Below are 12,507 nucleotides of genomic sequence, written 5' to 3' on the forward strand. Positions count from 1 at the left end.
TGGTGACAGGATGGACTCCTGTCAGGCTTCCCCTCCCCGTGGTGCGGACTGGCCTGACAGGTCAAAATTAAGGGGCATGAAACGTGGTGAATAAATGCACTGCAGCTGACTTTTAGATTTGCTCCTCTGCATTCATCCGAGAAAAGGGGAAGACGATGCCTGACAGGGTCTCCTCTGAGATGGAGCTGATGCTCGTCCCGAGTTTAGAGATTAAAAATTTTCCTCCAATTCTGAAGTTCTTTGCCTTCAATTTTCTCCAAAATAAACTCCAGGAATATGGAAGGGAAGCAAATCTAATGAAATACAAATATTTATATTTTAATGACATTTATTAAGTGGCGGAGATCACTGTTAGTTTAGGAACACAAAATGGGCTATGTGTAATTAAGCCTGCTCGTAAAGTGAACAGATTTCGTAGTATTTAAATTTAGTAGTTAGGCAGCAATCGCAAATATTTGGACTGAATTTACTCTGAATTAGTTTCACCTTCTCTTAAGGAAGGTACCTGTTGAACGTGACATTTCTTATTTGGGGACAGAATATAAATTAGGCAAAAGTTTGGACACAGACGCTCTCAATGCTCAATAAAAAATCATGGAGTTCCTGTCGTGGTGCAGCAGAAACGAATCCAACCAGGAATCACGAGGTTGCGGGTTTGATCCCGGGTCTTGCTCAGTGGATTAAGGAGCCGGTGTTGCCGTGAGCTGTCGTGTGGGTCCCAGATGTGGCTTGGATCCTGCGTTGCTGTGGCTGTTGGTGTAGGCTGGCAGCTGTAGCTCCGATTAGACCCCTAGCCTAGGAACCTCCATATGCCTCGGGTCCGGCCCTAAAAAGCAACAAAACAAACAAACAAACAAGCAAAACCCCAAGAAAACACTGTCGGCTTACTCCAGACTGTACAAGTCAATACTGAAGTGAAGAATTTGGTGAGGATACAGTAAAAGGATACAGACGTTTGAGGGTCTGTCCTGTGCTTGGAACTGAACTAGCTGTGGGGTTATATGCTGTGCATCTGTGGAATTTATATTCTAAAAGGCATGCAGTACAGAAATGTGTTAGAAAACGGAAGGCAAATGAACTGGCTTATTCCACTCTGGGAAGAGAAGGCCAAGAAACAGGTAACAATTGCCTTTCAAGTAGTCTGTCTTCACTGTGGACCGCGTAAGAGGCCATGGGCTGAAATGACAGATAGCATGACGTCTAGAAGCATGGAAGAGTTCCCTGCCAGGGACTTTGGAGGGGATGGAGGACACAGATGCAGGCAGGAAATTCCTAGATGTGTAAGTGGGACTCAGTGTGGTCCTGATGGTGGGAGGTGAGCCTCACGGGCCAGTTCATCTGTAGAGCTTAATGGTTAGGACTCCAGAGCTGGAAACCTGGAGTCACGGCCCACGGGTGCTACTTGCTGGCTGTATTATCATGGGCGAATTGCTTAAGCTCTCTGTTATTTTCTTCATATGTTAAATAATAATAGAGATAATAGTAATATCTGTCTCAAGAGATCATATAAGAATTTACATGTATTATGTGAGTTAAAATATGTAAAGTGCGTGGAACAATATCTGACACATTACGAGAATTATGCGTTAGTTATCACCCATGTTCCATAGCGTGACAACTTGCCTGAAATCCCACTGGCTTCAAACACTCCTTTTATTCTGCTTACGGATTCTGTGGGTCAGGATTTCGAGGAGGGCCCAGTCGAGATGGCCTGTTTCTGCGACACTGTGCTGGGAAGAGGCTGGGAGGGACTGAGTGGTTTGGGACTGGGTGATCTGGGGGCGCCTTCATTCACAGGCTAGGTCTGCACATTGGAGCTCCTCAAGTGACCTTTTCGTGCTGTGATGTGGCTTCATCACGGCATCAAGCTAGTAAGAATTCTTATGTGGTGGTTCAAGGCTTCAGATGTGAATGTTCCAGCAGACAACATGGAAACCACTCTTCTTTTTTTTTTTTTTTTTTGTCTTTTTGCTATTTCTTTGGGCCACTCCCGCGGCATATGGAGGTTCCCTGGCTAGGGGTCCAATTGGAGCTGTAGCCACCGGCCTATGCCAGAGCCACAGCGACGCGGGATCCGAGCCGCGTCTGCGACCTACACCACAGCTCACGGCAACGCCGGATCGTCAACCCACTGAGCAAGGGCAGGGACCGAACCCGCCACCTCATGGTTCCTAGTCGGATTCGTTAACCACTGCGCCACGACGGGAACTCCCCACTCTGCCTTTTATGGTCTGGTTTTAGAAGCCACCTAGATTCGCTTCTGTCACTCTTCATTGGTCCGTGGACTTAAAAGTTAGCTTAAATCCAAGAGAGGGGAACCCACCTTTTATAGGAGCGTCAAGGAATTTCAAAATGTGTTTCAAACTGCTTCATAATCATGTCATCAGTATTAAGATAAAAGTCTTAAAAATTTAGCACACAGTAAATCCTCAGCATTTGGACCACCTAGAGAATGTGTTATTCTAAAGATAACTTAGCATTTCCTCTGTAGTGAAAGGTAAATATATTTTTGTTTCATTTTTTTAAAGTTTTATTGAAGGACAGTTGATTTACAAGCTTGTGATATGTTCTACTGTACAACAAAGTGATTCAGTTACACACGTACACACATCCATTCTTTTTCAGATTCTTTCCCCACATAGATTATCACAGAATATCGGGTAGAGGTCTCTGTGCTATCCAGCAGGTCCCCGTTGGCCAGGCATTCCATGTGCCACAGTGTGCATAGGCCAATCCCAAAGCCCCGGTCCAGCCGTTACCACCTCCACCTGTATGTGCACTTTGGTTACCGTAAGTTTGTTTTCAAAGTCTGTGAGTCTGTTTCTGTTCTGCAAATAAGTTCTTTTGTATCCTTTTTTTTTTTTTTTTAAGATTCCGCATATAAGTGATATAGTATGATGCTTGTCTTTGTTTAACTTCACTTAGTATGATCACCTGTAGATCCATCCATGTTGCTGGAAATGGCATGCTTTCGTTCTTTTTTACGGCTGAGTAATAGTCCATTGTGTATTTTGTACCACATCTTGTGTATCCAGTCCTCTGTCAATGGACGTTTAGGTTGCTTCCATGTCTTGGCTGTTGTAAATAGTGCTGCAGTGAACATTGGGGTACATGTATCTTTTCAGATTATGGTCTTCTCCCAAAAGATGCCCAGGAGTGGGATTGCTGGATGACATGGTAGTCTTATTTTTAGTTTTTCTGAGGAACCTCTGTACTGTTTTCCATAGCGGTTGTGCCAGTTTACATTCCCACCGACCGTGTAAGAGGGTCCCCTTTTCTCTCCACTCTCTTCAGCATTTGCTGTTGGTAGACTAAAGGTAAACACTTTTGGTGGCACTTTTGATCAGGATTGATCCCCGTCCCCTTGCCACCCCTCTACTCTCTTACTTCTTGCCTTATGTAATTTTTTCTTGATGATTCGAGATCATCATTACAAACATTAATTCAAGTGATGTGTTGTTTGCATTGAGGATGGGGGGAGAGAGGTGATAATGCAAATATATCCTGACAACAACCCTCATTTTTTTTTGTACAGGCACCACAGTTTTCTTCCAAGACAGTGCTTTTCTATCCATAGTTGAAGTTATGATTCTAAAATAGGTAGTACCTGAAGCTACACAATGATGATAGAATTAGTATAAAAATTCACTTACTATGCTCAATGAGCGAGAGGTACTGGGTGATACACTTGAAAGCCCTGGGTTGAGGACCTTGGCCATTTCTTAGAGATTTTGGGCTTTGAGAGCCCTGCACCCACAGAAGAGATGAGAGTTACCAGCACTGCAGAGCAGTTCAGGCGATTGAATATGCGTCCGATGGAGTGCTGAAAAAAATCGCTTGCCTGAAAAAGTGTGTATATTGGCAGACATCTTTTCGTGGGCTGTATTGTAGCCTTCTAACACCCTTTACTTAAGGGGCCGCCTTAAAGACCTCTGTGGAAAGTACTTATAATTTATATAGTTCAGTGGATTGTTTTCTTTGTCTTATTAAAGAGCAGCAGCAGCCTTTTACTTCAGCTCGTTTTCACTGAGAACTGCTCTTAGAGGGATCAACCGAGGATGGCTCCGAACCTTCGCATAATTCAGCTGAGTTTTCTGAGCCTGATAGGGTGGGTGAAGCTGTATTGTCCTGGTCATTTTTGCTTTTCCTTTTTCTCTTCTCTTCCTCCCCTCCCTTGAAAAAATCATAATCATATTGTAAGTTATAATTGAAAAATTAGAGTCCTTTTTTCAATACACTGTCATTTGCTGTCTCTATGGAGACAGCGACAGCCATTTCAAGAACTGGAAGTGGGTAGGAAGGGCATGGGTCATAGGTCTTAGACCTGAAGACTGCCATTCGTTGAAAGGATAGGGAGTTTCCTGGTGGTCTAGGGGTTAGGTGTTGGTGCTTTCACTGTTGCCACCAGGGTTCAATCCCTGGTCTAGGCACTGAGATCCCACATCAAGCCACTGCATACTGTGGCCAAACAAAATATTAAAAAGGGCCATGGAGCCCTGGAGGAACGGCAGGAAGCTCAGGTGGCTGGGATTGTGAGTGACGTGAGAGGCAAGAACCAGAGCAGATTCAGTGGGTTCTCCCAGATGAGTGACAGGAAGCTCTTGGAAGGCCACCAAATGGGGCACGTGTCAGGGGGTTGTCATGTGAAATGGATTCTATGGTGACAGCGTGGTTTGTTGTATCTACATTCGCCTTCTGTTTTCAATAAAAATTTTTGGATTGAAGTTTGGTTAGTTTACAATGTTGTGTTTATTTCAAGTGTTTCATATATATATATATATAAAATTTTTCAGATTTTTTTCCATTATAGTTTATTATAAGATACTGAGTGTTCCCAGTGCTATGCAGTAAGACCTTGTTGTTTATCTGTTTTGTATATAGTAGTGTGTATCTTTTAATCCCATTCTCCCTAATTTGGCCCTTCTCCCATCCCTACCCTCGATATCCCTTTGGTAGCCATAGGTTTGTTTTCTTTGTGAGTCTGTTTCTGTTTTGTAAAAAAGTTCATTTGTATCATTTTTAAGTTTCCACATATAAGTGATCTCATATATTTGTCTCTCTCTGTCTGACTTACTTCACTTATATGATAATATTTAGATCCATCCATGTTGCTACAAATGGCATTATTTCATTCTTTTTTACAGCCAGGTAATATTCCATTGTGTGTGTGTGTGTTTACACATATCAATGCATTTATCATCATTATCCATTCATCTCTTGATGGACATTTATGTTGTTTCCATGTCTCGGCTGTTGTAAATAGTGCAGCTGAGAACATTGGGGCGCATGTATCTTTTTGAATTAGAGTTTTCTCTGGATATATGTCCAGGAGTAGGATTTCAGGATCATATGGTAACTCTATTTTTAGTTTTTTAAAGGAAACTTCATACTGTTTTCTGTAGTGGCTGCACCAGTTTACATTCCCACCCACAGTTTAGAGGATTCCTTTTTATCCACACCTTCTCCAGCATTTATTATCTGTAGACTTTTTAATGATGGCCATTCTGACTGGTGTGAAGTGATTCCTCATTGTAGTTTTGATTACCTTTCTCTATTAATTGAGATATCTAATATTGAGCATCTTTTCATATGCCTGTTGGCCATCTGTATGTCTTTTTGGAGTTTTTTCTTTGATTTGAGTGAGTTTTTCAATCTGGGAAGATCTGTGGGAAATTAGTGCTCGTTATTCATCATTGTTTGCAAAATCTGCCCTCTTTAATCGTGTAGAAAAACAATTTAGGGAGGTCTATTGTTTGCTCTTCCATTTAAGAAGTTAAAAAAAACCCCTCAGACGCCTAATTCTATTTATCACCTAGAAATCACCATTAAAGAAAACGTAAGGGTCATCAATACAGCAGTGAAATCTGCTCACATTGATGACCTTTGTGCTAATTCAGACCTGAGATTCAGATCTCCGGAAATGTTACATTGATTCCAGGCCTTTTTTTTTTTTTTTTTCTTTTTTCCCTTGGCTTTTTTAGCGCCACACCCATGGCATATGGATGTTCCCAGGCTAGGGGTCAAATTGGAGCTACAGCTGCTGGCCACAGCCACAGCCACAGCCATAGCAACGCCAGATCCGAGCTGCGTCTGCGACCTACACCACAGCTCATGGCAACGCCAGATCCTTTACCCACTGAGCAAGGCCAGGGATCGAACCCACAACCTCATGGTTCCTAGTCGGATTCATTTCCTCTGTGCCGTGACGGGAACTCCCCAGGCATTTTTTTTTTTTTTTTCCCCTCTCTCAGAGAGTTATTGTTAGTCAGTTTTGAAATCCTTTACTTGGCAGAACCAATCAGTTACTTGTTGCCCTGGATATTGGAGAAAATGGTCCCGCAGGTCCTGCAGTCGGCCGGTGTGTTACACGTCTTAAAGTGAGGTCCATCATTTTTCACCTTATTGCCCAGTTACAGGACTCCCTGGCGATGAAAATGGGCTTTAAGGTGCCACCTATGTTATGATGCTGAAGACCTAGGCAGGCTTCCCCACATCTGGTAGTGAAGGCTCAGGTGTTCTCTCCATTGTCAGTGAAGGGGAGGCAGGAGATACAGAGAGAGACTGGAGTTCACACCTTGGCCTCCATCCTGTTATAGCACCACCGGATTGAAAGAAAAGTCATGGATCACTGGTGCCAAGGAGGGGATGGTTTTTCTCATATTGGTCATTCTCAGTGCTAAGGACAGATGTGCCCTCCACTCGTCCCTGTGACTACCCTGTGGTCCTCTCTGTGAAGGCGGAGGCTCCTGGGCAGCCCAGGGTGTTCATTTGGAGTCTGGCCCCTGACACCTCGCCCAGCTACAGCTAGGTCTCCGCACGCCAGCACGGCCAGACACGTTAGGAGTTTTGAAGAGCCTCTGGGTAACACCATGTATTCTTTTATTTTGGTTTTTTGATAGTAGGACCACAACATTACATGTATTTTCTGAGGAATCGTGTGTTGTAGGACTTGCGTTATACGAAATGCTTGGAAAATTGTAAATGTGATTTTAATCTTGTTTGTCAGTCTGCTGAACAGTCCCACCCCAAACACCCTAACAGCCTTTATCTTTGATTTACTTGAGAATCTTGCTGCTGTTTTTAAAGAACTCACTGATGGGATCCTCTCTTGAAAGTGAAGTTGATGGCAGCGATTCTTTCTTTTGTTGTTTTGTGTGGGTCTTTTCATTTTATTTTATTTTATTTATTTATTTATTTATTTATTTTTTGGTCTTTTTGCTATTTCTTGGTCTTGGGCCGCTCCCTTGGCACATGGAGATTCCCAGGCCAGGGGTCCAACCGGAGCTGCAGCCACCAGCCTACACCAGAGTCACAGCAACGCGGGATCCAAGCGGATCCGAGCCGCGTCTGCAACCCACACCACAGCTCACGGCAACGCCAGATCGTCAACCCACTGAGCAAGGGCAGGGATCGAACCCGCAACCTCATGGTTCCTAGTCGAATTCGTCAACCACTGCGCCATGACGGGAACTCCTCATTTTATTTTTAATTAAATTTTTTCATATTCTTTTCCATTATGATTTATCACAGGATATTGAATATAGTCCCCCCCCCACACACACACCCCTTGTCTATTTATTTCATACATAACAGTTTGCATCTGCTAATGCCAAACTCCCAAGCCTTCCCTCTCACACCCCCCAGCTTGGCAACCACCAATCTGTTCTCCATATCTCTGAATCTGTTTCTGTTTCATAAATGCGTTTATTTGTCATATTGTAGATTCCACACATACAGTGATATCATACATGTTTGTCTTTCTGACTTATTTCACTTAGTATGATAATGTCTAGGTCCTCCCAACAGTGATGATTCTTGTCCCATTTCCCCATTCTCATAAAAAGAAGCTAAGATGCATTGAGCCCTTCCTCTGTGCCTGACGACTATAGCCTTTGCCCTTGTTTCAGTGAAGCTTTATAACAGGCCTGTGTGGTAGGTCTTATTATTCCCGTTTACTGATAACGGGCACCAAGAAGTTAACTCATTTGCTCCACTTCACATAGCTAATAATGGTCCCAGCGGGATTATTACTTTAAGAAGCAGATTTGCCAAAACAGAACAAACAGCATAGCACATCCTTCCTTTTCATTCAGTGCATATTTTCTCCTCTGTTGTTTCTGTTCTTTAAATCTTTCTTGTACTCTGATCTTTTGACTTGACAGCCTCATTCTTTTTTCTTTTCAGTTCTCCCGTCTTAACATCCTTCCCTTTGTCCAAGGATTGCCTGACTTCCTGCTGGGCAAGTTATTACAGTGTCTTTTCTCTCTGCCTCCTAAAAGTAATCTCATGGAGGCTTTTTGCTCGTGAAATATCATTGTTGATTTGTATTCCCTTTTATAAGAATTCCTCAAGGCAAGAAAACACACTCCTGTGCAGGTGTTTTCTACAGGGGCTGCTCTCTCTTTTCAGATTCATTTTCTTTAATCAACGGGGTTTGTTCATCTGACAGAGTTCACGCCATGCTTTACATCAAAGGGCCTCGGTACATCTTCTCTGTATGTTTCACCAGCTTTTGGGGGCTGTGGGCATATTCCTTTGTGGGCAGGGAGGGAACTTGTTTTCAAGTATGACAGGATGGAAACCATTTTTATCTTAAAGTTTTCCTTAAGTTTCACATCTTTTGCTGGAAGAGGCTATGGAGTGTAGAGCAGTGTTTTTCAAAATGTGGTCTGTGGAACCCTAGGGGTTTCTGAGACCTAAAAACTATCTTCATAAGAATACTAAGACGTGCCTTTTTTTTTTTTTTAAACTGTATTGATGTTTTTACTGATGGTACAAAAGCCACGTGGGTAAAACTGCAGGTGAGTCCACATGAATCAAGGCAGTGGCCCCTGATTTTATCAGAAGTCAGGTCACTTCTAATCAGAACACAGTGTTCTGCTGAAATAGTTCAAATGATCAGTGCTCTTAGATCTCAGACCTCATGTACAACTTTTTAACGTCTTGTGTGACAAAATGGGAAGTACACGTAAAGTGTTTCTGCCTCAGACAGAGGAAGAGCCCTTGTGTGACAAGCACTGGAGCTTAACTAGCAGCCTTTTTCATCTTTAGTTGAAAGAACACTTGACAAACTGTGGTTATTCTGAGCTAGGTGTGTGATAGCCGTGTTCTAAAAAAAAATGAGTAAAGGGAGACTGTCATGGAGTTCCCGTCGTGGCGCAGTGGTTAACGAATCCGACTAGGAACCATGAGGTTGCGGGTTCGGTCCCTGGCCTTGCTCAGTGGGTTACCGATCTGGCGTTGCTGTGAGCTGTGGTGTAGGTTGCAGACGTGGCTCGGATCCCGCGTTGCTGTGGCTCTGGTGTAGCTGGTGGCTACAGCTCCGATTCAATCCCTAACCTGGGAACCTCCATATGCCATGGGAGCAGCCCTAGAAAAGGCAAAAAGATAAATAAATAAATTAATTAATAAATTAAAAAAAAAATAAAGGGAGACTGTCATGCCAAGAAAATCAATGGCCAGTATTTGTTGCCAATAATAAAACTCAAGCCTTCAAATGAAAATTAGAATTTTGGAAAACTTGAATCTGCCACCATGAGCTCGACAGCTTCCCAGCACTTAAAAAACTTTAATGATGATTGTGATCCATGGTGTATTAACAAATGTAATTTTGTTGATTACAAATTACTGGAAAGAGTTCTCTGTGTAGAAGATTTTGCATAGGTTGGTGCACCATTATTTTCCCAACAACCAACGTATACTGTTAGGAAATCGTGAATAGGTAAGGAAGGCTCACTTCAAATTCAAGATGGACCAATAGATTTTAACGTAACAGAATGTAGAGGAATCGCCAAAAGAAGGTCACCTGATAAGTTTTATCCTTCCCATTGCATCTTCCTTTAAGGACTTATCACTTGTTGAGTTTTGGTATAGTTTCAAAGATAGTCACAGATATAGAAAAAAGGTATTAGAGTACTCCTCCTTATTCCAACTACACATTTGAATGAGGCCAGATTTTCTTTATTCAACTACAAGTCATATAGCAATAGATTAACAGTGGAAGCAGATATGAGAATCTGTCTTCTGTTAAGCCAGTCACTAAGAACATTTGCACAATTATAAAACAGTACCACTTTTCTCACTTTTTGTTTGAGAAAGGAGTGTTCCTAATTATATAACTTATAAGTTACTGTACTGTTTTTAAATGATTAACATATATTTTAATGCTTCTCAGTTTTAATTTTTTTTTTTTGTATTTTTCTCTTTTTAGGGCCGCACCTGTGGCATATGGAGGTTCCCAGGCTAGGGGTCCAATCAGAGCTGTAGCCGCCGGCCTGCACCACAGCCACAGCAACGTCGGGTCCGAGCCACATCTGCAACCTACACCACAGCTCATGGCAACAGTGGATCCTTAACCCGCTGAGCAAGGCCAGGGATCAAATCTGCATCCTCATGGATGGTAACTGCTGAGACATAATGGGAACTCCTCAGTTTTAATTTTTTTTAGTTGAAACTTTCTGTTAAATTATGGTTGATTTATAATGTTGTGCCAACTTCTACTGTACAGCAGAGTGACTCAGTCACATATACATACATATACACACATTCCCTTTCCTGTAGCGTCTTCCCTAGAGACTGGATACAGTTCTCTGTGCTGCACAGTAGGACTTTATTGCTTACCTATTCTAAATGTAGTAGTTTGTATCTACTAACCCCAAACTCCTAGTCCCCCCCCACCTCCCCCAGCAACTACAAGTCTTTTTTTTTTTAGCTATTTCTTGGGCCGCTCCCACGGCATATGGAGGTTCCCAGGCTAGGGGTCAAATCGGAGCTGCAGCCACCGGCCTACGCCAGAGCCACGGCAACGCGGGATCCGAGCCTCGTCTGCAACCTACACCACAGCTCACGGCAACGCCGGATCGTGAACCCACTGAGCAAGGGCAGGGACTGAACCCGCAACCTCATGGTTCCTAGTCGGATTCGTTAACCACTGCGCCACGACGGGAACTCCCACAAGTCTGTTTTAATTTCTAATACAGTAAATATGGATAGATATGGCCCCCAGAAACAAAACAAAAGCTTATTGGGTTCAGTAATTTTTTAAAGTGTTAAGGCACCCTAAAACCAAAAAGTTTGAGCACTGTTTTTTTCTTTGAGTGGCAGGCAATAGACCCTGGAGCCAGATGAGGTGCGCTTGAATCGCAGTTTTGCCATTTACCTCGTGTGACTTTTAGGCAGGGGATTCTCGGTGCCTTGGTTTGCTCATCTGAGAAGGAGCACGATCCTCACCGGCTGTCAGGAGGCTTAAATGAGCGCGAGTTCCTCGGCGCGCCCTTCCCATAGGAAGTTCCCAGCCTTGCTGCTTTCCTTTTCTTCGTTCCAAGGCTCGCCGGATTTGCCTCCGAGAAATGGTGCTTTGTAGCGTGTTCCCCTCCATTCTTAGCTGGGAGTTCTGACCCTGGGGTGATGGTGAACTCCTGCATTTAGAGTGGGTGCCTTCTTTAGCCCCTCTCGTTCCGTGTGTGCCCTGGGAGGGACGTGGACACCGAATCCCCGCTTGTCGATCCGGGCCACCACCCACTCGCCTGTGTCACTGCATTTCTGCACCGTTTGGCACCTTCTGCTTTATCTGTATGTCTCCCTCACAAGCCTGTCAGAGTTGGTCCTCAAACCGGGCTCCGTCTTGCCCGGACAAACAGATGCTCAGTGTTATAGATCTTTGTGGAATGAATGAATGAGCAGAGGAATGAGTTAGTGAGGGCGTCTGCTGCTAATCCAAATCACAGGCCTTTGACCTTTTGTAACTCATAGGAGTTGTAAGGAACCCAGATATTGTCGCTGTTACCTAGGCGCTTTAAAATATCATTAAAATTCCGTGGCATCCTTTGGAACCATTCACAATGAGTTTGCATCTCAGCCTTAAGGCTCTGAACTGTGTGACCCGGAGCATGTCATTCTGGTTTTGTTTGGGCAAAAAGGAGATAATGAAACCTCATTCGCAGAGATGGCAGAATTACCTGAAGTAATGATTGAGCACCATGATGTGCTCAATGATGTGGCTTTCTCTGCCTTCCTTCCCCGTAATTAGCGAGCTGCTTTTGTCTTGTAGGACTTGGTGGCCTAGCTGGCTGTGTGATTTCTGAGTTTCAGATTTAGGGGTATTTGTCATATAATATGGTAGGCACTTTCCCAAGATTTTTTTCATCAAATTGAATTAGATGTATTTTTGTATCATCGCTTCATTAGTATAATCTTTATAACAGTATTTTAGATGTAACTGAAATAGCCATGTGCCCTTACCAGGCATTCACATTAGCAATTATGAAATATAGGGCACTACAATTATTGACTTCAAATCTCAATTTATTAAAAAGTAACAAATTTATGCAAGGGATTCTTCACTCTAGAGAAGTCAGTGCAGATTGGTGGGCTGGTTAGTTTTAGAAAAAGTTATCTCGTTTGATTAATTGTTCATCATTTGTGTGAGATCTTACATGGCAGAGAAATACAAGCTTCCCAAATCTATCTCTATGTTCAAATCCACTGTGAAGTGTGGCCAAAAAAAAT

At 43.1% G+C, this 12,507-nt stretch overlaps 1 protein-coding gene across 5 annotated transcripts in view; it reads left to right on the forward strand.

Moving 5' to 3' along the window:
• AMOTL1 (angiomotin like 1) overlaps positions 1 to 12,507 on the forward strand; it is a 167,423-nt gene that overhangs the window by 63,321 nt on the left and 91,595 nt on the right. The window lies entirely within an intron of this gene.

The sequence above is a fragment of the Phacochoerus africanus genome, chromosome 11 (genome assembly GCF_016906955.1).
Source record: "Phacochoerus africanus isolate WHEZ1 chromosome 11, ROS_Pafr_v1, whole genome shotgun sequence".
Taxonomy (NCBI): domain Eukaryota; kingdom Metazoa; phylum Chordata; class Mammalia; order Artiodactyla; family Suidae; genus Phacochoerus; species Phacochoerus africanus.